General features: G+C 39.6%; 1 long non-coding RNA gene across 1 annotated transcript; it reads left to right on the forward strand.

Moving 5' to 3' along the window:
• Nucleotides 1-1,590: 1,590 nt before the first annotated feature.
• Nucleotides 1,591-20,098, forward strand: LOC140740986 (uncharacterized). The gene is made up of 3 exons (XR_012101977.1): nt 1,591-1,723; nt 18,763-18,913; nt 19,954-20,098. It is a non-coding gene; the product is annotated as an uncharacterized lncRNA (long non-coding RNA).
• The last annotated feature ends 7,330 nt before the right edge of the window (nt 20,099-27,428 follow it).

Below are 27,428 nucleotides of genomic sequence, written 5' to 3' on the forward strand. Positions count from 1 at the left end.
TTCCAAAGTGCACAGGCCATTGTTTGATACTTCCTATGGATAAGCAGCGCAATGTCATGCGATAATTCCTTTCTACATTTTTAATTTCAAATGTCAAGTTATTCAATCAAAATGGATCCAGAAAAAACCTGCAAGGTTACAGAATTCCCAGAATACCTCCCTCCCCTGCTATATTAATTTATGTTTCAGCTCCAGTATGCCATCATCTCCATTACCCTCCAGCAAGTTAGATTTCTAAGCAACTGCCACAGGCAGTGAATGGAGGAGGCCAGCTTTTTTCATATATGTTATTTGCAAAATTATTTGCATGCAAATAAGGCAAATGCAAATTAACAAAACCAATGCTATACTATTCATGTACTGCATTTAACCAATGTATTCAAATATAAAGGAAACTGTAATGTCATAGTGTCATTTATGAGGACAGCAGATTAGCAGAAAAAAAGATCATGAATCATTAAATTTTCTTGGATTGGCAGTTGTATTTTTAATGTGTTATTAGAGTCATATTTTGCTGTTTTAGACAATGCTATCATTAACCCATCATTTTTCTCCCAAGTGTTTAACATTACTTGTACAAGTACATGGATTGAAATGGATAGCTTTGAAAATAATCTTCCTTGAATAAACATAATCTGCTTCATGATCTCTCGTTGGTCTTCAAACTATCAAGTTGTCAGTAAACCACAATATGAGATAATTGTCTTAATAAAACATAACTCTTCAGTTCTTTCAATTTTCTTCTCCTAGAAACTTCTGCAAAATTGTACCGGTGCCTCTTTGTTCTTGAAATCTGATCAGTTTACCAATGGTATTGGCTTCCTGCCTGACAAACTCAGCAGGGGAATATCTCAGGGCAACACATGGCACTCTCAATGACTTCAGGGGCCCCCTGTTTCATTGTCCATTATAACCCTTCTGTTTCTCTGACAAGTCACAAAATCATTGTAAATTAAAACACTGCACAAAGCTGGTTCGATAATACACAGTATTAAACATAAAATATTAAAATGCTCTGCTTAAAATGATTAAAAATACAGTAGCAATTAGAGAAACAATATTACTGCTGATTCGTCTTACTTCTTGTAGCTTTATAAACACTAAATGCTTCAGTGTTATTGAAAGACAGAAAGAGGGCAGTATGTTGCACAGCAATGAAAAACGGGGATGGAATGTGCTACTTTATTGTTGATAGCATTTTATTTTATTAATAAATTATTAATAAATCACCCAAACAATTATTTCAAGGTCCAATAGATGAAAGATACAGAATGTTGTGTTCAATGTGGAAAAAAAAAGTTTTATAATGGACTAACTGGCCTGTAGAGGCCCAGCTTTTAAAACATGTGTAAGAATCCCCCTTCCCCCACATCCCATGAAAACACAGCAAAGCTTTTAACGCACATCTATAAATGATGTATCTATCAGCCAACCAGAAAGAAATTTCCAGTTTCACTGGAACATGGCTTGAAACCCCAAAATAGAAGCTGACTCTATGAATATTTCAGAAAGAAAGGTCACCCAATGAACGATGGACTGTATTTACTTCATATTTTTTGTCTGCATTTGGTAGTTACTTTCTCAGACTGAGTTTAGTCAAGTGACCACATCTTTCGTCTGCTGTTCAAGCAATGACAGGAGAGGCTGAAACTGAGAATTTGCCAAGAGGCTATTTATGGCTGAAGACTAACAGCATCTGAGGTGCATTGGTCTTTCACACCAGGTGACTACTTGACATTTTAAGTTTTTTAAAAGTTTTTGTTGTTATTAAACCAATTGGATATGAATTAGATTGGTGGAGAAAATGGAAAGCCATAAGTTACTGAGATTTGTTCATTTTTCCTTTGTTTTCGAACATCATTGTGTTACCTGATATTCGTATGTAGTTCACTCTAGATTCGAAGACTGATACAGAATGGAAGGAAGGTGCAATTCAGATCATCAAAACACATTTTATGGAGCAAACATAATTTCAATTTTCCACTGACTTTTACTTTAAATTTGTGTCCTTACTAATATTTTTCTGCCACTAGAAACATTGTTCTTTTACTTCATCAAAATCATTCATAACTGTGCCGTCTTCTCTTAATTTTCTCTGCTCTGTGGAGAATATCCTCAGCTTCTTTTGTTTTCTCTAAACCCTGATAAGTTTTGCCCAACATTCTTTAAGCTTTAATATCCTTCCTAATATGATCTGATTAGAGCGTTTAAGGTAAAGGAACCCTTAAGAAACAGTGATCATAATATGATAGTATTCACCCTGCAGTTAGAGAGGGAAAAGGTAAAGTCAGATATATCAGTATAACAGTGGAGTAAAGGGGATTATAGAGCCATGAGAGAGGAGTCAGCCAGAATTGATTGGAAAAGAACACTGGCATGGATGATGGCAGAACACCAATGGCTGGATTTTCTGGGGACAATTTGAAAAGCGCAGGATAGATACATCCCAAAGATGGAAAAGCCTTCTAAAGGGAGGGCAAGACAACTGTGGCTGACAAGGGAAGTCAAAAACAGTATAAAAGCAAATGAGAGGACATATAATACAACAAAAATTAGTGGGAAGCTGGAGGATTGGGGAACTTTTAAAAACCAAAAGGAGACAATTAAACAAACCTTGAGGAGAAAAAAGATGAAATATGAAGATAAGCTAGCCAAAAATATCAAAGAGGGTAACAAAAGCTTTTTCAGATATATTAAGAGTAAAGGAGAGGTGAAAGTAGATATTGGACTGCTGGAAAATGATGCTGGTGAAGTTGTAATAGGGTACAAAGAAATAGCAGACAAACTCAGTAAGTATTTTGTGTCAGTCTCTACTCTGGAAGACGGTAGCAATATGCCAGAAATTTCAGAGTGTCGGGGCAGAAGAGAGTGTAGTTTCTATTACTAAGGAGAAGGTGCTTGGGAAGATAAAAGGTCTGAAGGTAAATAAGTCTCTTGGACTAGATGGATAATATCCCAGGGTTGTGAAAAAGTTAGCTGAAGAGATTGTGGAGGCATTAGAAATAACCATACAGGAATTACTAGATTCTGCAATCGTTCTGGAGGACTGGAAGATTGTAAATGTCATTCTATTGATTAAGAAGGGAGGGAGGCAGAAGAAAGGAAATTATAGGCCAGTTAGCCTGTCCTTATTTGTTGAGATGATGTTGGAGTCGATTATTAAGGATGAGTTTCAGGATATGTGTGAGTTTACGCAAATAAAATGATGTGAGGTGTTTCGTGTTTAAGAAAAGCCCATAACAACTCATTTATTGAACTCCAAACACTATACACAAAGCGCGTTGAAAGTACTTTATGTAATTATGTAATAATGTCAGACCCTCCTCTTAAAGTGAATCCCAACTGAATGTCGGTGGTTATGAATTCTGTATGTTTTCACCAGTTACATCACCCTACACTTGGAGGTGCATGGTAAATTGGGCCAAAGTCAGCATGGTTTTCTTAAGGGGAAATCTTGCCTGACAAATCTGTTGGAATTCTTTGAGGAAATAACAGGCACGATAGACAAAGGAGAGTCAGTGGATGTTGTTTCCTTGGATTTTCAGAAGGCCTTTGACAAGGTGCTGTACATGAGGCTACTAACAAGACAAGAGCTCAAAGTATTGCAAGAAATATACTAGCATAGATGAAAGGCAGGCTGATTGTCAGGAGGCAAAGAGTCAGAATAAAGGGGCTCTATTCTGGTTGGCTGTCGGTGACTAGTGGTGTTCCACAGGGTCAGTATTGGCACCACTTGTTTACATGTTATATGTCAATGATCTGGATGACGGAATTGATGACTTTTTGGCCAAGGCAGCAAATGTTACAAAGGTATGTAGAGGGGCAGGTAGAGTTGAGGAAGCAGGGATTCAGCAGACAGACTTGGACAGAGTGAGGGAATGGGCAAAGAAGTGGCAGACGGAATATAGTGTAGGGAAGTGTCTGGTCATGAACTTTGGAAGAAGCAATAAAGGTATCGACTATTTTCCAAAAGGAGATAAGACTCGATAATCAGAGATTTGAAGGGATTTGGGAGTCTTTGTGCAGGATTCGCTTAAGATTAACTTGTAGGTTGATTCAGTGCAAGGAAGGTAAATGCAGTGTTAGCATTCTTTTCAAGAGGACTAGAATATAAAAGCAAGGGTGTGGTGCTGAGGTTTTATTGGTCAGACCACACTTGGAGTAATGTGAGCAGCTTTGGGCCCCTTAAAAGACATTCTGGCACTAGAGAGGATCAAGAGGAGGGTCACGAGAATGACTCCAGGAATGAAAGGGTTAATATATGAGGAGCATTTGAAGGCTCTGGGACTGTACTCTCTGGAGCTTAGAAGAAAGGGTGGGGCAGTGATTTCATTGAAACCTATCAAATATTGAAAGGCCTACATAGAGTAGCTGTGGAGGGGATGTTTCCTGTAGTGGGAGAGTCTAGGACCGGAGGACACAGCCTCAGATAGAGGGACATCCATTTAGAACATAGATGACATGAGAATGGCAGAGGGTGGGGAATCTATGGAATTCATTGCCATGGATGACTGTGGAGGCCAAGACATTGAGTATATTTAAAGTGGAGATTGGTAGTTCCCTTGTTGATCAGGGCATCAAAGTTACAGGGAGAAGACAGTAGAATGGAGTTGAGAGAGATAATGAATCAGCCATGATGGAATGGCAGAGCTTACTTGATGGGCTGAGTGACCTAATTCTGCTCCAATGTCTTATGGTTTTATAAAGTGGGAAGCTCAGAGATGAATGCTCAAGGGGAAACATAACAAATACTTTACATAGGTTTACCATAATTTCCTTATTCTTGTTTATACCAAAACAGAAGGAATTAAAAATGAGAGAGATTATACTGGATTTGTTCAAAATTTGACGAGACTGCACTGTCTTCACTATATGTGTTTCTGGCCACTGTATCACAAAAATGTACTGACAAAGGCGCAGAGATGATTTACAAGCATGATGCAAGAAATACAAAGTTTTGCTGATTAAGAGTAAGTTGGGCAGAATTTCATTGGCTCAAGGGTCCTTTTGTGCAATTATGCATCATGCTGCTAATTGCAAGACATAGGGCTTTGTATACCTTTATGAGACCTTCTCAAATTATCTTACTTTTGAACATTTCTACATGCACTTCCCTACAAATCTCCATCGCTGTGCCCACTTTGAAAATTCTACTTTTCAATTTATTCTAAAAGAGTTCCTGGTGTTCAACAAGACTGTATACCTTATTGAGTACTTTCTATGAAAAAAACTAAGAAAAGCTATCGATAAATGAGTGCCTCACGAGCAATGCCATGGCGTCTCCCATGCATCTTGAACTTGCTTTTTTTAAAGATATTTTTAGACAAAAATATTCTGAAGTACCAGCCAACATTATTAATCTGTTTTTGGTGTGTTGGTTGGGAATGCTATGTGAACTGAACACTGCAGAGTTCCTTTAGATTCTTGAGTGGTATCAGGGGATCTCAAAATTTCATGAGAGGCATTAGAAGGGATAGAAATAGAAGTAAGAAGTTATCTACAATAATATAACTCACATTTTGCAATCCTGTTACCCTTGCAGCATAAGGGGATTTACAATTTGAGTCTGGGCACTGTCAATCACTTGCATGCAGTGATTATTAAACACGTCAGTACTAAGGCTTTTATTACAATATTAGCCATGGTTTGAAACAGCTTTATCAACTGTAAAGTCCATTGGAATTTCCTGACGTAAAAGGTGCTACATAAATGCACATTTTTCTTTTTATAATGTAACCCGCAATTTTTTTCAGTAACTGTAAAGGCCTTTTGCTATATAAGTAGGCAGTCCAGCCCAACTGTCCCTCCAATATTTTCAGAGCCAATGCAGCACAGGAAAAGGCTAGGAAAACACACTTGTATGCTGAAATTTATTTATTTAGAGATACAGCACGGAACAGGCCTTCCCAGCTCAACAAGCCACATCGCCCAGCAACCACGTATTTAACCTTAGCCTAAACACAGGACAGGACAATTTACAAAGACCAATTAACCTACTAACTGGTATGTCTTCTGAATTTTTCTTTTTTTCCCCCATTCTCCTTGCAATTTTTCTCCCGTGTCTCCCTCTGGACTTCTAGCCATGGAGTCACAGTTGTAAAACATTCCACAGCACAAAAGATGCAAATTAAATACCTGTAAACAATGAAATGCAAACTCATTGCAACAGATGAATTCAAAGACATATTTTGAGCGTACTTGTTATTCCATTAGCTATTTGCATGATTTGAGCAACGATTTGGAAAATCCAAAGATGTTTCTATAGTAACAAAATCCTTAGGAAAATTGATTATGCCACATATCCTTTTATCTCACTACCAGAGGTTAAGAAGGCAAGAGGATATTTTCAGCTCCTGAGAGCAGTTTTTTAGACATCATTGCAAAGTTAAGTCATTATTTTGTCCTAGGATTTGCTAAAGCTCATTATGTCAGTTGCAGAACATTAACACTCAAGCTGGTGGGCAAACAGGCATCATATAAAGATAATCACTGCACTTTTAAAATTAAAGTTTCAGTTCAATACAAACCAGACTCTAATTTCAAAGAGCAGGATCCAGTTTGCAGCACTGAGGGTGTCACAGTGCAGCTGTCTTACACCTCCTGCCACTGACATTAACACTGACCTCCTGTGCGGTCTGTGTGCAATTTGTAAGTTCCCCCTGTCACTACAGGATGTTTTCCCTCGGTGTTCTTGCCTTTCCCACACTACATCCAAAAAAATAGGTTAATGGTGGAAGGTGAGAAAACAAGGAAATATTAAGGTGCTTAAAACAGGTGTCAGGGAAACTAAGAAGGGAAAATGGATTGATGGTGTACCTCTGAGAGCCAAAGTGGATTTGATGGATCAAATGATATCATGGACTCATCGAAAAGTACAGCATACAAACAGGCCTTTTGGCCCATCTAGTCCATGCCGAAGCATTTAAACTGCTTACTCCCATCGACCTACTCTGGGACCATATCCCTACCATCCATGTATCTATCCAAACTTTTCCTAAACGTTGAAATTGAGCTCATGACTTGCACAGGCAGATTGTTCCATATTCTCACAACTCCCTAAGTGAAGGAGCTTCCCCTCATGTTCCCCTTAAAAAAATTTCACATTTTACCCTTAACCCATGACCTCTAGCTGTAGTTCCACCCAGCTTCAGTGGAACAGGCCTGCTTGCATTTACCCCTCATAATTTTGTATACCTCTGTCAAATCTCCCCTCGACCTTCTAAGTTCCAAGGAATAAAGTCCTAATCTATTCAATCTTTTCTTGTTACTCAGGTCCTCAAGTCCCTGCAACATCCTTGTAAACTTTATCTGTGCTCTTTCAACCTTACTTACATTTTTCCTGTAGGTAGGTGACCAAAACTGCACACAATACTTCTAATTAAGGCTCACCAATGTCTTATACAGCTTCAACATAACAGCCATCTCCTGTACTCAGTACTTTGATTTATGAAGGTCAATGTGCCAAAAGCTTTCTTTCTGACTCTATCTACATGCGACACCACTTTCATTTTATTGTGGACTCTTATTCTCAGACCCTTTTGTTCTTCCACACCCCTCAGTGCCCTACCGTTCAGTGTGTAAAGCCTATCCTGACTGGTCCTACCAAAGTGCAACACCTCACACTTGTCTGCATTAAATTCCATCTGCCTTTTTTCAGCCCATTTCCCCAGCTGATGCAGATCCCTCTGGAAGCCATGATAGCCTTCCTTACTGTCTACTATACCCCAACCTTGGTGTCATCCACAAATTTGCTGATCCAGTTGTCATCCAAATCATAAAAAATCAAATAGCAACAAACCCAGCACCGATCTCTGTGGCACTCCACTAGTCACAGGCCTCCAGTCAGCGAGGCAACCATCTATTACCACTGTCTGGCTTCTCCCAGAAAGTCAATGTCTAATCCAATTTACGGACTCATCTTGAATACCGATCAACAAAACCTTCTTGACCAAACTCCCATGCTGGACCTTTTCAAGTGTCGTGCTGAAATCCATGTAGACAACATCCACTGTCTTGCTTTCATCATCTTTCCTGGTAATCTCCCCAAAAAACTCACTAAAATTGGTTAGACAGAACCCACCATGCATGAAGCCATGCTGACTATCCCTGATGTTCATGTCTATCCAATCAGTCCCTGTCTATCCAAATACTCATATCCATCAGGTCCCTCAGAATACCCTCCAGGAACTTTCCCACTACTGATGTCAGGCTCACTGGCCTATAAATTCCTGTTAGAGCCTTTATTAAACAGTGAAACAACATTAGATATCCTCCAGTCCTCTGGTACCTCACCTGTTGCTAAGAATGATTTAAATATCTCTGCTAGAGCCCCTGCAATTCCTGCACTTACCTCCCACAGGATCCAAGGGAATACCTTGTCAGGCTCTGGGCATTTATCCACTCTAACTTGCCTCAAGACAGCAGTCACCTCCTCCTCTGTACTCTGTATAGGTTCCATGAATTTGATGCTGCTTTGCCTCATTTCTATAGACTTATACCCACCTCCTGAGTAAATACAGATGCAAAAACTGCATTTATGATCTCCCCTACCTCTTTCAGCTCCACGTATGGATTACCATTCTGATCTTCCAAAGGACCAAGTTTGTCTCTTGCAATCCTTTTGCTCTGAACATATCTGTAGAATCCCTTAGGATTCTCCTTCACCTTGCCTACTAGGGTAACCTCCTGCCTTCTTTTAGCCCTCTTGATTTCTTTCTTAAGTATTCTCTTATAGTTCTTATACTCCATAAGCATCTCATTTGTTCCTACCTGCCTATACCTGCTATGTACCTCATTTTTTCTTAGGGCCTCAATATTACTTTTTATCTTTACCTTTTAGTCTGACAAGCTTTGTACTCTCAAAGTTTCACTTTTGAAGCACTTCCACTTACCAAGTACACCTTTGCCAGAAAAGAGCCTGTCCCAATCCACACTTGCCAGATCCTTTCTGATATCATCAAAATTGCCCTTTCTCCTATTAGACCCATCTTTTTCCATATTTACTTTGAAACTAACAATATGATGATCACCAAATGCAAAGTGTTTCCCTACACAGACTTCTGTCACCTGCCCTGTCTCATTCCCTAATAGCAGATCAAGTATCGCACACTCTTATTGTTGGGTCTTCTACATACTGATTAAGTAAACTTCCCTGAATGCATTAAGACAAACTCCAGCCCACCTAGTCTTCTTATAGTATATGAGTTTCAGTCAATATGTGGAATGTTAAAATCACCTACTACAACAACCTTATGTTTCTTGCAACTGTCTGCAATCTCCCTACAGATTTGTTCCTCTAAATCCAATGGACTGTTAGGTGGTCTGTAATATAGCCCCATTATCATGGTCGTACCTTTCTTATTTCTCAATACTACCCATAACATCTCTATAGACGAGTTCTTCAGTCTGTCCTGACTGAGCACTGCCATGACATTTTCCCTGACTAGTAACGCCACCCCTCATCCTTTACCCCTTCACTCTCTATGTCCTTTTATGGCATTAATGATGTGTGAGAAAATATGTGCTGACATGGATGATAGCTAGCAAATATTGTGCTAGAGCACTATCCCTGAAATATTTGTGTAAAGTTCCTTCAACTGTAGACTCCCAACCAAAGCAAAAGGGTAAAAACTTAAATGATGATTTACATGCAATTCCTCCATGTATCAGCAATCTTCAGCAGAGATCACCAGAAATGAGGAGCAATGATGAATTTTCCTATTTTACCTGCTGTAGTTTTTCATCAGCAGTTGCATCTGAGATTAGCCCATTCCAGAAAAAAAATTTCCAGGGATCTTTCTCAGTGTTGTTAAATACATCTGGCCATTTGTAATGGGTGCAATTTCAGCACCCAAGCTTTTACACCTATGTATGATGCTAAATGCAGGTCAGCCAATGAATTGAAGGAAGGTTAGAAGGTATGATTTAATGGTCTAAGTCAGTTTATCTAGCATGCACTACAATGGAAGAAAGGTAACTTATCTAGAAAAATGCTGTGAGTGATGGACAGTTATATATCAATTATATGAATCACAACAATCTTATTTTTATAGACCATGACATAGGAGCAGAATCAAACTATTCAGCCCATTGAATCTGCTCCGCTATTTGATCATAGCTGATTTATTTTTCCTCTCTACTCAGTCTCCTGACTTCTCCCTGTAAATTTTTACACCCTTTCTAATCAAGAACCTATCAGCCTCGGCTTTAAAAATACCCAATGACTTGGCCTGTACAGCTATTTGTGGCAATGAATTCCACAGATTCATCACCCTCTGGCCTTCTGACCTTCTATTCTGGCCATGCCTTCCTGTCCTAGACTCTCCTACTGTAATGAGCTCTTTAGGCCTGTGAGGGGAGCTGGAGAGCATTGAGCTTTGAGACTTTTAGAGCACTTGAAATGGTTAATTGTTGTTTAATAAGAGTCGTTAATCATTTAGAGTTCCTTATGTTTTTCTCGTGGGACTCACCCCTTGTAATGCAGTCTCCTTGTGCTTTCTGTTTAAGCTTGTTAAGTTTATTTTGATAGGCTCGGGGAATCTGAGTTACTGGTATTCTTTCAACTGACGCCCAATTAGCACTAATCGCAGCGTCCTAGGTTTGAGAATGTTACATTTTGCGATGTCGCTCGGCTGACCCACCTATGTTCTTTTGGAATTCTTATGAGAAAACTTCAGTTATCGTGTCTACATTGAAAACTGTCTTTCATCTGCACTTTGGTTCTGTCATTACCAGTGCACATTATGACAGAAGAACCCTGCTAAGCAATGGACCCAAAGGAGGTTGAATAGATGTGTTTTGACTTCAGTTGGCTTTCAGTGAGAATGCCATCTATTCTTAAGTCTATGTTCTGAGTTTCTCAAGTTTACATTCTGAGTGCCTCTAGTCTATCTTCCGCGTTTTTCGGCTATATTCCAAGTCTACGGTCCAAGTGTCTATGTTCCGAGGTTCTCAAGTCCATGTCCCGAGTTTACGTTCCAAGTGACTCTAGTTTACAGTCCAAGTTTCACAAGTCCACAACCCGAGTGTCTCTGGTCTATGTTCTGAATTTCTCAAGCCCATGCTCCAAGTCCACATTCTGAATTTTTCTTGTCAATGTTCCAGTTTTCTTAAGTCCTTATTCTAAGCTTCTCTAGGCTTCATTCAAGGCTTTTTCCAGGTACAGGCATCCCCATTCCAAGCGTCCCCAATCTAAGTGGCCCCAGTCCTCAAGGTCCTTAAGCTTCTCAAGGTTGTCAAGATTACCCATGGCCCTTCAGGTTTCCCATAGTCCATTCAATGTAACAAAGTTTATTCAATGTAAATACAGTTTATGCAGCATTTTCAAGGTTTTTTTTTCAATGTTCTCTCTGTACTGTGAACAGTTTTGGGCTCCTCATCTAAGAAAAGATGAACTAGCATTGAAGAGGGTCCAGAGAAGGTTCACAAGGATGATTCTGGGAATGAATGTTTGATGACTCCAGGTCTGTACTCGCTGGAATTTAGAAGGATGAGAATAGATCTCATTGAAACTTTTCAAATGTTGGAAGGCCTAGACAGAGTAAATGTGGAAAGGATGTTTCCCATGGTGGGGGAGTCTAGGATGAGAGGGCACAGCCTCAGGATAGAGGGGTGTTCATGTAAAATAGAAATGTTGAGAAATTTCTTTAGCCAGAGAGTGGTGAAATTGTGGAATTTGTTACCAGAAGCAGCTGTGCAGCCCAGGTCATTGGGTGTATTTAAGGCAGAGCTTTATAGGTTCTTGGTTGGATATGGAATCAAAGGTTAGGAGGGAGAAAGCTGAGGGTGCTGAGGAGAGGGAAAAAGGATCTACCATGATTGAATGGAGAAGAGACATGATGACTAAATGGCCTAATTCTGTACCTATGTCTTATGGTCTTATAGAGTTGTCCCTGGATCTCGAGTTCCCTGGGTCTCTCTCATTCATCCCTGGATCTCAAGTCCCTCATGTCTCTCTTCAGTAGTCTCTGGATGTCAAGGTTCCCCAGGTCTTTCTCCATCAACCCTAGACCTCAAGTTTCCAGACCTTTCTTGATCACCCCTGGACCTTGAGTTCTCCAGGTCTTTTTCGACCACCCCTGGGTCATTCTCTATTGTCCCCGGACCTCGAGTTCCCCAGGTCTCACTGGGCTGTCAGATGCCAGCCATAGGGAGGGGGTACTGTAATGAACTCATTGGGCCTGTGCGGGGAGCTTGAGAGCATTAGTCTCCAAGGTTTTTAGTGCACCTGAACTGGCTAATTGTTGTTTAGTAAGAGTTGTTAATAGTTTAGAGTTCCTGTGGTTTTCTCGAGTCACTTGCATGTTTTAGTGCAGTCTTCTGGTGCTTTCTGTGTAAACGTGCTAAGTTTATCTTGATAGGCTCAGAAGCATGATTTTTTTTCTGTTACCATATAACAATTACAGCACAGAAACAGGCCATCTCGGTCCTTCTAGTCCATGCCGAACTCTTACTCTCACCTAATCCCACTGGCCCACACTCAGCTCATAACCCTCCATTCCTTTCCTGTCCATATACCTATCCAATTTTACTTTAAATGACAATACTGAACCTGCCTCTACCACTTCTACTGGAAGCTTGTTCCACTCAACTACCACTCTGAGTAAAGAAATTTCCCCTCGTGTTACCCTTAAACTTTTGCCTCCTAACTCTCAAATCATGTCCTCTTGTTTGCATCTCCCCTACTCTCAATGGAAAAAGCCTATCCACGTCAACTCTATCTATCCCCCTCATAATTTTAAATACCTCTATCAAGCCCCCCCAACCTTTGATGCTCCAAAGAATAAAGACTTAACTTGTTCAATCTTTCCCTGTAACTTAGGTGCTGAAACCCAGGTAACATTCTAGTAAATTTTCTCTATACTCTCTCTATTTTGTTGACATTTTTCATATAATTTGGTGACCAGCACTGTACACAATACTCCAAATTCAGCCTTACCAATGCCTTGTACAATTTTAACATTACATCCCAACTCCTATACTCAATGCTCTGATTTATAAAGGCCAACATACCAAAAGCTTTCTTCACCACCCTATCCACATGAGATTCCACCTTCAGGGAACTATGCACCATTATTCCTAGATCACTCTGTTCTACTGCATTCTTCAATGCCCTACCATTTACCATGTATGTCCTATTTGGATTATTCCTACCAAAATGTAGCATCTCACACTCATCAGCATTAAACTCCATCTGCCATCTTTCAGCCCACTCTCTTCTAACTGGCCTAAATCTCTCTGCAAACTTACTTCATTATCCACAACACCACCTATCTTAGTATCATCTGCATACTTACTAATCCAATTTACCACCCAATCATCCAGATCATTAATGTATATGACAAGCAACATTGGACCCAGTACAGATCCCGGAGGCACACCACTAGTCACCGGCCTTCAACCTGACAAATAGTTATCCACCACTACTCTCAGGCATGTCCAGTCCAGCCACTGTTGAATCCATTTTACTACTTCAATATTAATACCTAACGATTGAACCTTCCTAACTAACCTTCCGTGCGAAACCTTGTCAAAGGCCTTACTGAAGTCCATATAGACAACATCCACTGCTTTACCCTCATCAACTTTCCTCATAACCTCTTCAAAAAATTCAATAAGATTTGTCAAACATGACCTTCCACGCACAAATCCATGTTGACTGTTCCTAATGAGACCCTGTCTATCCAGATAATTATATATACCATCTCTAAGAATACTTCTCATTAATTTACCCACCACTGACATCAAACTGACAGGCCTGTAATTGCTTAGTTTATTCTTAAAACCCTTTTTAAACAATGGAACCACATGAGCAATACGCCAATCCTCTGGCTCCATCCCTGTTTCTAATGACATTTGAAATATTTCTGTCAGAGCCCCTGCTATTTCTACACTAACTTCCCTCAAGGCCCTAAGAAATATCCTGTCAGGAACTGGAGATTTATCCACTTTTGTATTCCTTAAAAGCGCCAGTACTTCCTCCTCTTTAATCGTCATAGTTTCCATAACTTCCCTACTTGTTTCCCTTACCTTACATAATTCAATATCCTTCTCCTTAGTGAATACCGAAGAAAAGAAATTGTTCAAAATCTCCCCCATCTCTTTCGGCTCCACACATAGCTGTCCACTCTGATTCTCTAAGGGACCAATTTTATCCCTCACTATCCTTTTGCTATTAATATAACTGTAGAAAACCTTCAGATTTATTTTCACCTTACTTGCCAAAGCAACCTCGTATCTTCCTTTAGCTTTTCTAATTTCTTTCTTAAGATTCTTCTTACATTCTTTATATTCCTCGAGCACCTCATTTACTCTATGCTGCCTATATTTATTGTAGATATCTCTCTTTTTCCTAACCAAGTTTCCAATATCCCTTGAAAACCATGGCTCTCTCAAACTTTTAACCTTTCCTTTCAACTTAACAGGAACATAAAGATTCTGTACCCTCAAAATTTCACCTTTAAATGACTGCCATTTCTCTATTACATCCTTCCCATAAAACAAATTGTCCCAATCCACTCCTTCTAAATCCTTTCACATCTCGTCAAAGTTAGCCTTTCTCCAATCAAAAATCTCAACCCTGGCTCCAGTCCTATCCTTCTCCATAATGATATTAAAACTAATGGCATTGTGATCACTGGACCTGAAGCGTTCCCCAACACATACCTCCATCACCTGACCTATTTCATTCCCTAACAGAAGATCCAACACTGCCCCTTCTCTAGTTGGTTCCTCTATGTATTGCTACAAAAAACTATCCTGCACACATTTTACAAACTCCAAACCATCCATCCCTTTTACAGTATGGGCTTCCCAGTCTATGTGTGGAAAATTAAAATCTCCCACAATCACAACCCTGTGCTTACTACAAGTATCTGCCATCTCCTTGCAAATTTGTTCCTCCAATTCTTGCTCCCCATTAGGTGGTCTATAATACACCCCTATAAGTGTTATTACACCTTCCCGATTCCTCAATTCCATCCAAACAGCCTCCCTAGACGAGCCCTCTAATCTATCCTGCCAGAGCACCGCTATAGTATTTTCTCTGAAATACTTCTTCTCCCAGAGAGTTGTGGGGGTCTGGAATGCACTGCCTCAGAAGGTAGTGGAGGCCAATTCTCTGGATGCTTTCAAGAAGGAGCTAGATAGGTATCTTATGGATAGGGGAATCAAGGGATATGGGGACAAGGCAGGAACCGGGTATTGATAGTAATTGATCAGCCATGTTCTCAAAATGGCGGTGCAGGCTCGAAGGGCCGAATGGTCTACTTCTGCACCTATTGTCTATAAGCAACGCAATACCTCTCCTTTTTGTCCCTCTGATTCTATCATACCTGAAGCAACGAAATCCAGGAATATTTAGTTGCCAATCACACTCCTTCTGCAACCATGTTTCACTAATAGCTACAACATCATATTTCCAGGTATCAATCCATGCTCTAAGCTCATCCACCTTTCTTACAATGCTCCTAGCATTAAAATAAATGCATTTAAGAAATTCTTCACCTCTTCCTCTCCATTTATCTCTAACAGTACAAAGAACTTTACTGTCTTCTTTTTCTTCCTTCTCCCATACATCTGTTCCTACACTCTGGTTCCCCTCCCCTCCCCCCCATATCTAGTTTAAATCCACTGGAGCCTCTCTAGCAAACCTACCTGCAAGAATATTTGTCCCCCTCCAGTTCAGATGTAAACCGTCCCGCCGAACAGGTCCCACCTTCCCTGGAAAACTGCCCAATTATCTATAAATCTGAAGCCCTCCCTCCTGCACCATGTCTTCAGCCACGTGTTGATCTGCACTATCTTACTACTTCTAAACCCACCTGCACGTGGCTCTGGTAGCAATCCTGAGATTGCTATCCTGAAGGTCCTGTCCTTTAACTTGGCACCTAGCTCCCTAAACTCGCCTTTCAGGACCTCCTCACTCTTCCTACCCATGTCATTGGTCCCTACATGGACCACGACATCCGGCTGTTCATCCTCCCTCTTGAGAATACTGAGAACTCGATCCGAGATATCGCAGACCCTGGCACCAGGGAGGCAACAGACCATCCAGGATTCTCGATCTCTTCCACAGAGCCTCCTATCTGTCCCCCTAACTATCGAATCCCCTATCACTACTGCTCTCCTCTTTTCCCTCCTTCCCTTCTGAGCTGAGGGTCCAGTCTCGGTTCCAGACATGCAACCACTGCAACTTGTCCCTGGTAGGTCGTCCCCACCAATAGTATCCAAAATGGTACACTTATTGTTGATGGGAATGGCCACAGGGGTGCTCTGCTTCCCTTCCCTCTCCTGACACCCCTATACATTGGGTATTTGACAGTCTTTTTGAAAAATTGGTTCTTTTCTAATATTTTATTAGTTTCTACATAGAAGAATACGGAGTACAAGAAAGTGTATCTAAAAGGTCAAAAAAGATTTAAAAAAACTACAAATTACATTATATCTGTTCATAATGACAATCTCATTACCCTATATTCATATAAGTTAATCAATAGTTATATTGAAATATACTAATTTATTACAAAGAAAAAAGAATCTAACCCCTATCAAGACTGAAGCTGTTCATTAAGGAGAAAAGAAGGTAAAATACCTTCTCATATAATAAAAATTAATAATAGCCAACATCTGAGTTTAAACAACGAATTAAAGGTTTTAAAAATAATTCAGAAAAGGACCCCCCCAATGTTTGAAAGTTTTGACGAGATTCAGAAACTCAACAACGAATCTTCTCTAAATCCAAACATGACAGAACATTGCATAACCATTGAGCATGGATAGGAGGAAAAACATCTTTCCATGAAAACAAAAGCATCCTCCTAGCTATAAGAGAGCTAAAGGCCAAAATATGTAAATCAGAAGCCTTCAACTTAATATCTTGTCCTGCAACAATACCGAATAGGGTGATCAGAGGGTTAGGCTTAAAACTGACTTTAAAAAGTAAGGAAAATTTTGAAAAACTTTCTTCCAATATTTTTCAAGATTTGGATGTCCAAAACATATGAATTAATGAAGCTTCTCCATTATTACATCTGTCACAGTAGGGAGATGTATCCAGATAAAAATGAGATAGCTTATCCTTAGTCATATGAACTCTATGTACCACCTTAAATTGTATGAGGGAATGACAAGCACATAGCGATGAAGAACTAACCAGTTTAAAAATTTCATTCCAAGTCTCCTCAGATATTGATGTTTTTTAAATTGGTTCTTTGGGTTTCCTTGTTTTATGGCTGTCTGTAAGGAGACAGATCTCAAAGATGTATAATGTATACATACTTTGATAATAAATGTACTTTCAACTTTGAATAACTATTTTCAATACTCTAAATGTGGTCTGACTAATGCCTTATAAATCCTCCCAAATTTTTACAGTATATACAATTTTCTATAATTAGCTTCCCACCAAGGAAGAAGATCCCTAACCAGTTTGCCTATCAAACATTGTAACGTAATTCTAATTCTTCTTAGTTGGGAATAATTAATTCAGTACAGGTTAGGAATCATATTAAAGAGGGTTTCCTCATTTGTGTAGCTTAGTACCTGCATTTCCCTTGTCCAGTGAGCTACTGAATACACAATTTCCATGCAACTCTTCAGATGTGTTCTTCAATGTTGTGACAAAAAATAACTTGAAATAAAAATTGTTTGATATAAAACTTTTAGCAGATTATTGTAAGTCACACAAATACTGCCAAATAACTTGATAAGGCATGTCACATTTTCAATTTGGAAGGTTTGGTTACAAACATTTAACTCAACAATGTAATGTCATAGTAAAGTACTTTGTTAAGAAATGCTAGTGACCTATAAAAGTACATTAAGATGCAAATGCTCTGAAATTTACTGCTCCATCAAATAGTTTCTTGTTAAAAGATTAAGAGGAAATCTTTGTTTTCCATAATGAAGTCCTGGTAGTGACAGCACAAGTTGACATTCCCCCCTCCCTAACATTATTAATTTCCTGCACAAAGTCACTCTTTCTAGCTTCAGTGAATTATATTTTAATATTTATTTTCATTTGAACATCTGGAACAAGTGGGTATAATGAAAATTAGTGCATAGTTGGCTTTAACCAACCTTTAACATATTTGTGTCTAGTAATGGTGAGCTGGTTATCAGCTCTCTGAGAACGGTGCTGCTGGCTCTACTGAAATGGAGGTGAGTGACATAACACTATAAACATTACACTATACATAAACATTTTAAGTGCCACAATAATTGCAGAGGACATGTTCAAACTATTGATTGCCAACAAGTGTTATGTGCCATCTGTTATTACTGAGGATGTTCCATTAAATTTACAAATGCATTTATCCTCACAAAGAACTACAGCATGCATTTCGTACTTATCTAGGAAACATAAATCAGATAATATTAACATCAACTTTTTAATGTCAAAATACTGTTGTTAATCTCATCGTGCTAAAGTAATAAAATAGTCTTCTTTCACAAAAGGTAAATTCGGAAATCTTGAAATGCCAGCTGAGAACCAAAATGTGGTCTAGAACTTTGGGAATGCAGATTTATCCTTCTACAGAATACAGTTTATCTTTCTACAAACAAGAGAAAATCTGCAGATGCTGGAAATCCAAGTGTAATGCGCTGTAAAGTTTCACTGCTAATGTAATTTTTTTTTTGCAATGTTCGCTGCTGACATAACGGTTTCTCTGTAACAGCAATGTTTGGGTTATGGCTGGACATAACAGGACTGTTGATACATGTTAGCCAATCAGGATTTTGTTGCTCTGTCTTGTGATTCAGGAAGCAGCTTTTGCGAGAGGGAGAAAGAGTGACGAAGAGAGAAGATGTGAATGGAGAGATTTAGCAGACCGCTGGATGGGGTGGACTCGGAGCGGGGCTCCAAAGGTCGGTGACGCTTGGAGGAGACCGATGGTGGAAGAAGGACTACTGAGTGAGCTCCAACTTTGTGCACAGACTGTTTGTTATTAAATCTTATGATTTGGGACCTTTTCCTTTTATATTTTGTTTCTTTACTAACCATATAGTCAAAGTAAGAATTATAAAGGTTAATCACTAATCAGATATTGTGTACAGTTTGTTATTTCGGGTTACTGATTTGTAACAGGGGACACATCGCACAGCATCCACCCAAATAAGATTTCTTAAGTTTGGCCAGGCAGGGGGTTATCACCCCCTATATTAGGCCGCTAGGCAAAGTCAGTGTTACACAAGCAACACACACAAAATGCTGGAGGATCTCAGCAGGCCAGGCAGTCTCCATGGAAAGGGGTACAGTCGACATTTCAGGCTGATACCCTTCAGCAGGACTGGAGAGAAAAAAAGATGAGGAGTAGATTTAAAAGGTGGGGGAAGCGGAGGGGGAAGTACAAGGTGATAGGCGAAACCAGGAGGGGGAGGAGTGAAGTAAAGAGCTGGGAAGTTGATAGGTGAAAGATACAAGGCTAGAGAAGGGGGAATCTAATAGGAGAGAACAGAAGGCCTTCGGAGAATGAAAAGGGGGAAGAGCACTAGAGGGAGACGATGGGAAGACCAGGACATTAGGTGAGAGAGTGAAAAGGGGATGGGGAATGGTGAAGGAGAGGAGGGGTCATTACCGGAAGTTCAAGAAATCAACGTTTATGCCATCTGGTTGGAGGCTAACCAGATGGAATATAAGGTGTTGTTCCTCCAACCTGAGTGTGGCCTCATCGCGACAGTAGAGGAGGCCATGGATTGACATATTGGAATGGGAATGGGTGGCCACTGGGAGATTATCCTTTGGTAGTTCCTTAACGGAATCATGGTCTTCTACTCCTACTATTGGAGGGTAGCAGAAGGCCAATTTCATTGATCCTTTTAAAATACATTTTAAAATGCCTATGATTTCCTGAGAAGGCTTGCCGGTTCATTTGTCTAACTCTCAGGGACATTCAATGACCTGTTTTAATGTTGCTCTGTTTCTCTTCCTTCCCCGCTCGCACTGGCTTGTAGATTCAGGAGTCATGTTTGGTGCATTGTGCCCAACCGTCAGTCCATTGGCTTCAAAGACAGAGAAGCAAAAGAGAAGTGAACACAAGCTTCATGTGGCTATTGCTGATGATGAAGACAGGTTGTGAGAAGGTGTATGTGGAGGCAGTTTGATTGCACGGAGCATCACTGGTAAGTATTCACAGTTGGAAGTCTGTGAGGAGTGGTGTATGCAGGGATCAGTGCCAGGAGCCCTTACAATCTGTAAATGATTTGGATGCGGGAAACCTGACAAATTACATGAAATTGGCGATATTGCTGATTGTGAGATTAGTCTCAGAGCATTTTGATAAATTGCTAAGATGGATAGAACAATGACACAGTAAAAAAAAAACATTCTGCGAGGTCTAATAAAGCCAGGACATACACTAGGGAATTTAGTGTTCAAATCCAAGGATTCCTGATAGTGGCAGCACAGGTAACTAAGGTAGTGGGGAAGGCAAATGGGATACTTGGCTTCATTAGCCAGAGCACAGAATTAAAAGCAGGAAAGTTATGGTACAACTTTATAAAATAGTGGTTAAGTTACAGCTGGAATTCAACAGGCACTGCATAGGAGGATGTAATTCCATTGGAGGAAGTTACAGAGCAGATTCACCAGGATTAGACTGCAGTAAAGATTAAGGAAGTGAAATTAAGGAAGCACAGGAAACAGGGTCCAGTGAGTTTAAAGGTACCACAGGATATAACAGTAGGTTAACCAGATGCTGATCTACCAGGATTTCTGAGCAATCATACAGCAAATTTTCAGAGTTTTACTTTTGTTTGCGGTAAGAAAGACTGTTTACGTCCCTGGATTGTAGGAAGGACAGGGAAGCGTTTTGTCTGCTGTAGTTGTACGGGAAAATGCTGCGGGACTGAGGGCAGTTGGTGAAGATGGAAGACCACACAGTCCCTCAAAAGAAGAAGGAAGGGGAATATGTATCTGATAGTGGAATCTTATTGGAGTTGGCAGGAAATAAAAAGGATGATGTGTTGAATTTGGGGAGTAATGAGGAGGAAGAAGAGGGCCAAGGAAACTCTATCCTTGCACTGATGAGCAGAAGTGCAGGAAATAAATAGATATGAACAAAAATTCTGTTCACCGTGGTAAAAAGAAGCAATGATTTAGGGAAAATATGAAAGGAATATGCTCTAACTAGGAAAAGGGTGGTTGGAGAATGGGATCAGAGATGCAGAAAATTGTACACATGGTGGTATAAGGCATCGCTGAGACACAATGTGAACATTTTACAACAAGGAAGAAGATAATGTTGGAATTTCAGCAAAGGAAGAGGTACTTGATGGAGTGAATATTGGTTAAAGGATGCACAAAAAAGATAAGCTGAACTGAAATTGGATGAATGCCCTGGAGAGGACTGAAGGGACAGAAATGGGATAAGCTGGATTAGTGCTACTAAGACCTACTGAGTCAAATAGACTTTTTCCATGCTGAAGCTTTCCTATGCTTCTGTGATTCTAAAAAGTTCTCACCCAGCTTCGAGTGTACTGACAGTTCTCATGAAGATCCCTTTGGCAGTAAGGTTCTCAGAAAGAACATAAGAAATAGGAGCACAAATAGGCCATCTAGCCCATTGAGCCTGCTTGTTTAAGATTATTTACTTTGCTTCTTGTACACATGTGTAAGGAGAGCAAAATAATTATTACTTTGAAAGACTCTAAGAATTTAAAGCTTTAGAGAGCTGCTGTAGCCACTGTGTCCCTGTGCACCGCCATCCTTCCGTTCAGTAATGCTCCACCGTTCCATAAAATCATGGCTGATCTGGCCATGGACTCAGCTCCACCTACCTGCCTTTTCTCATATCTCTTAATACCACAGCTATGCAAAAATCTATCTAACTGTGACAAATATATTTACAGAGGTATCCTCTACTGCTTCCCCTAGCAGAGAACTGCACAGATTCACCACTCTCTGGGAAAAGCAGTTTCTTCACATCTCTACCTTAAACCTACTTCCTGGAATACTGAGGCTATCTCCCCTAGTTCTAGACTCATCTACCAGCTGAAACAACTTTCCTACTTCTATCTTATCTATCCCTTTCACTATTTTATATGTTTCTATAAGATCCTCCCTCATTCTTCTGAATTCCAACAAGTATAGTCCCAAGCAACTCAACCTCTCCTGACAGGCTAATCCCCCTCATCTTCAGAATCAAACTGGTGAACCTCTTCTGTACCACCTCCAAAGCCAGTATACCTTTCCACAACTAAGGAAACCAGAAATGCGCGCGATACTTCAGTTGCACCCTCCCTGCTCTTAAAGTCAATCCTTTTAATAAGGCCAACATTTGATTTGCCTTCTTGATAACCTGTTACACTTGAAAGCTAATGTTTTGTGATTCATGCACAAGCACTACCAAATTCCCTCTGCACAACAATAAGCCGCAATCTTCCACCACTTAAATAATAATCTGATCTATTTTTCTTTGCAAAGTACACGACTTTGCATTTACCAATTTTGTACTCCATCTGCCAGACTCTTGCTCACTCATTTAACCTGTGTTTATCTCTCTGCAAATTCTCCTCTTTTTCTGTAGAATTAGCTTCTCCACTCAGTTTAATGTAATCAGCAAACAGATATGCTATATTTAGTCCCCTAGTCCAAATTGTTAATGTATATCATGAACAGTTGTGGGCCCAGCACTGACAACCGGCACTCTGCTCATTACTTGTTGCCAACCAGAGAAACATAGTTATCTCAATTATCTGCCTTCTATTAGTTAACCAGGGTGAATGGGGTGTCCAAGGACAGGGGTAGTATCTCTGGTGAAGGAGGTTGTCATGTCCATTCCAGAGCAGCTCACTCACCTTTGGTCCCCGCTGGACACTCAGTTCTCAGCTGTGCCTCTAAGTACTGTAGCTGTTTGCATGTGACAGTGATCACACTCCAGTACACCACTTCAACAGACAGACTTAAGCAGGTGAGGATAGCCGGTGGCCTCATACCCCAGTGAGATAGGTACATGCCTGTCCTAGCATGCAAAGTCAGCTCCAATGGACTAGGGGATAAGATCTACAGTGAGATCCAATGGCTAGGAAGGTGGTACTGCAACACTCTGTGGAGAGCGAAGAGCATGACAAGGCATAAAAGATGTTATGGTTATCCACTGCAGCAAAGGAAGGCTCTCGTTTGTTGTGTTTTGTAGTTTATTTTTATTGAAGTTCATCATCAAACAAACATTTCTATAAGATATATTTCAGATATTACAGATATATATCATGTAGTCATATATGCCACAAATCTCCACATAATATTTATCTGAGGTATACACATAGAAAAGAGAGGAAAGAAAGAACAAGTGAAAGGAGAAAACTATGTACAAGTAGGGAGTGATCTTCGTTTTACGACATATCCATTGATTTGTGAGGATAAAATCAGGCCTATAACGTGTTATGTAGTTAAACCATTTTTCCCAATATGAATCAAATTGTTCCAACTTATGATTAACAGATGCTGTTATCTTCTCCATTTTGTAAATGTCCATTGTAATTTCCATCCATGCATTTAAAGTTGGGCTCTCCTGTGATAACCATTTCTTAGTAAGAGTCTTTTTACCAGCAACCGGCAGATTATTCATTAAATATTTATCCCTTTTCAACCATTCTTGAGATATATACCCAAAATACATGGTCTTACTTTCTAAGGGTATTTCACATTTAAAGATGTCTTGTAGGGCATTGTGTATCCCACTCCAATAGTCTTTGATAACGGGGCATTCCCAGAAAATATGATAATGGTTTGCATTTTGATTTCCCCAATTTCTCCAGCAAACAGGGAGGTTACTATCATAATGGGATTTCTGAGAGGATGTAATAAAATATCTTATCAAGTTTTTCCATCTGAACTCCCTCCATTTCTGTGAACTGGTACACTTCCATTGATACCTTCATATTATTGTCCATTCTTCCTCAGATATAATTACCCTCTTTCCTTCTCCCATTTTGTTTTAATGTATGAAGTCGAATGTGTTTTGAGATTTGACTCTCAGATCCTCACTCCCTTTATCCTTTAGTAAACTAGCTGAAAATTTGGTAGTTAAACATAATTTGAGGATCTGGGTACAATGTAGGAAATTCTTTGGTCTATTGAAATTTTCTTTGTCTGATCCCATTTGTTTTAACTATTTTTTTTAACCTTCAATGACCAATTCAGTTTTTAAAGAATGGGATAGATTGGGTATTAAATACTTCCAGGATTTGTTAGCTGGAGGAAGTCTTCTTTTGTTTGAGCAAATGTCAGCTAAATATAGTTTATCCAAAACTCATTTTTTTTTGTTATTTACAAATTAGAGACCTTCTGAGTACTCAACTATAGACATTTCCTATAAGTTCTGATAAGGACTTATTAGATGTAATTTTTAATTTGAAACCTTTTTATAATGGTTCAATATTCAATATTTATAGTATGTTGCTAGGAATGAGAAACGCTCCTGTAGACAAAATTAAAAATCTTTGGGAACAAGATTTACAGACTTCAATTTCTGAGGAAACTTGGAATGAAATTTTTAAATTGGTTAACACTTCATCGTTATGTGCCTGTCATTCCCTTTTACAATTTAAAGTGGTTCATAGGGCTCACATGTCTAAAGATAAGCTATTTCGTTTTTATTCGGATATATCTCATTTCTGTGATAGATGTAATAATGGAAAAGCTTCATTAATTCACATGTTTTGGACATGTCCGAGCCTTGAAAGAATCTGGAAGGAAGTATTCCAAACGTTCTCGGTACTTCTCAGGGTAAATTTTAAGCCTAACCCTAACCCGTTGACCGCATTATTTGGTATGGTTGGAGGAAAAGACTTTATTTTGGAGACACCTGATTTCCATATTTTGGCTTTTACTTCTCTTATAGCTAGGAAGGTGCTCTTGCTTAAATGGAAGGATGCTGTTCCGCCCACTCATGCTCAATGGTTACGGGATGTTATATAACCATATAACAATTACAGCATGGAAACAGGCCATCTCAGCCCTTCTAGTCCTTGCCGAACGCTTACTCTCACCTAGTCCCACTGACCTGCACTCAGCCCATAACCCTCCATTCCTTTCCTGTCCATATACCTATCCAATTTTTTTTTTTAAATGACAAAACCGAACCTGCCTCTACCACTTCTACTGGCAGCTCATTCCACACAGCTACCACTCTCTGAGTAAAGAAGTTCCCCCTCGTGTTACCCCTAAACTTTTGCCCCTTAACTCTCAACTCATGTCCTCTTGTTTGAATCTCCCCTACTCTCAATGGAAAAAGCCTATCCACATCAACTCTATCTATCCCCCTCGTAATTTTAAATACCTCTATCAAGTCCCCCCCCCAACCTTCTATGCTCCAAAGAATAAAGATCTAACTTGTTCAACCTTTCTCTGTAACTTAGGTGCTGAAACCCAGGTAACATTCTAGTAAATCTCCTCTGTACTCTCTCTATTTTGTTGACATCTTTCATATAATTTGGTGACCAAAACTGTACACAATACTCTAAATTTGGCATCACCAATGCCTTGTACAATTTTAACATTACATCCCAACTCCTATACTCAATGCTCTGATTTATAAAGGCCAGCATACCAAAAGCTTTCTTCACTACCCTATCCACATGAGATTCCACCTTCAGGGAACTATGCACCATAATCCCTAGATCACTCTGTTCTACTGCATTCCTCAGTGCCCTATCATTTACCATGTATGTCCTATTTTGATTAGTCCTACCAAAATGTAGCACCTCACACTTATGAGCATTAAACTCCATCTGCCATCTTTCAGCCCACCCTTCTAACTGGCCTAAATCACTTTGCAAGCTTTGAAAAACTACTTCATTAACCACAACACCACCTATCTTAGTATCATCTGCATACTTACAAATCCAATTTACCACCCCATCATCCAGATCATTAATGTATATGACAAACAATAGTGGACCCAGTACAGATCCCTGAGGCACACCACTAGACACCGGCCTCTAACCTGACAAACAGTTATCCTACTCTCTGGCATCTCCCATCCAGCCACTGTTGAATCCATTTTACTACTTCAATATTAATACCTAACGATTGAGCCTTCCTAACAAACCTTCTGTGTGGAACCTTGTCAAAGGCCTTACTGAAGTCCATATAGACAACATCCACTGCTTTACCCTCATCAACTTTCCTAGTAACCTCTTCAAAAAATTCAATAAGATTTGTCAAATATGACCTTCCACGCACAAATCCATGTTGTCTGTCCCTAATCTATCCAGATAATTATATATACCATCTCTATGAATACTTTCCATTAATTTACCCACCACTGACATCAAACTTACAGGCCGATAATTGCTAAGTTTACTCTTAGAACCCTTTTTAAACAATGGAACCACATGAGAAATACGCCAATCCTCTGACACTATCCCCGTTTCTAATGACATTTGAAATATTTCTGTCAGCGCCCCTGCTATTTCTACACTAACTTCCCTCAAGGCCCTAGGGAATATCCTGTCAGGTCCTGAAGACTTATCCACTTTTATATTCCTTAAAAGCAGCAGTACTTCCTCTTCTTTATTCATTATAGTTTCCATAACTACCCTACTTGTTTCCCTTGCCTTACACAATTCAATATCTTTCTCCTCAGTGAATATCGAAGAAAATAAATTGTTCAAAATCTCCCCCATCTCTTTTGGCTCCACACATAGCTGTCCACTCAGATTCTCTAAGGGACCAATTTTATCCTTCACTATCTTTTTGCTATTAATATAACTATAGAAACCCTTTGGATTTATTTCCACCTCACTTGCCAAAGCAACCTCATATCTTCTTTTAGCTTTTCTAATTTCTTTCTTAAGATTCTTTTTCCATTCTTTATATTCCGCGAGCACCTCATTTACTCCATGCTGCCAATATTTATTGTAGATATCTCTCTTTTTCCTAACCAAGTTTCCAATATCCTTTGAAAACCATGGCTCTCTCAAACTTTTAACCTTTCCTTTCAACCTAATAGGAACATAAAGATTCTGTACCCTCAAAATTTCACCTTTAAATGACCTCAATTTCTCTATTACATCCTTCCTATAAAACAACTTGTCCCAATCCACTCCTTCTAAATCCTTTCACATCTCCTCAAAGTTAACCTTTCACCAATCAAAAATCTCAACCTTGGGTCCAGTCCTATCCATCTCCATAATTATATTGAAACTAATGGCATTATGATCACTGGACCTGAAGTGCTCCCCAACACATACCTCCGTCACCTGACCTATCTCATTCCCTAACAGAAGATCCAACACTGCCCCTTCTCTAGTTGGTACCTCTATGTATTGCTGCAAAAAACTATCCTGCACACATTTTACAAACTCCAAACAATCCAACCCTTTTACAGAATGGGCTTCCCAGTCTATGTGTGGAAAATTAAAATCTCCCACAATCACAAACCTGTGCTTACTACAAATATCTGCTATCTCCTTACAAATTTGCT

The sequence above is a fragment of the Hemitrygon akajei genome, chromosome 17 (assembly GCF_048418815.1).
Source record: "Hemitrygon akajei chromosome 17, sHemAka1.3, whole genome shotgun sequence".
NCBI classification, from domain to species: domain Eukaryota; kingdom Metazoa; phylum Chordata; class Chondrichthyes; order Myliobatiformes; family Dasyatidae; genus Hemitrygon; species Hemitrygon akajei.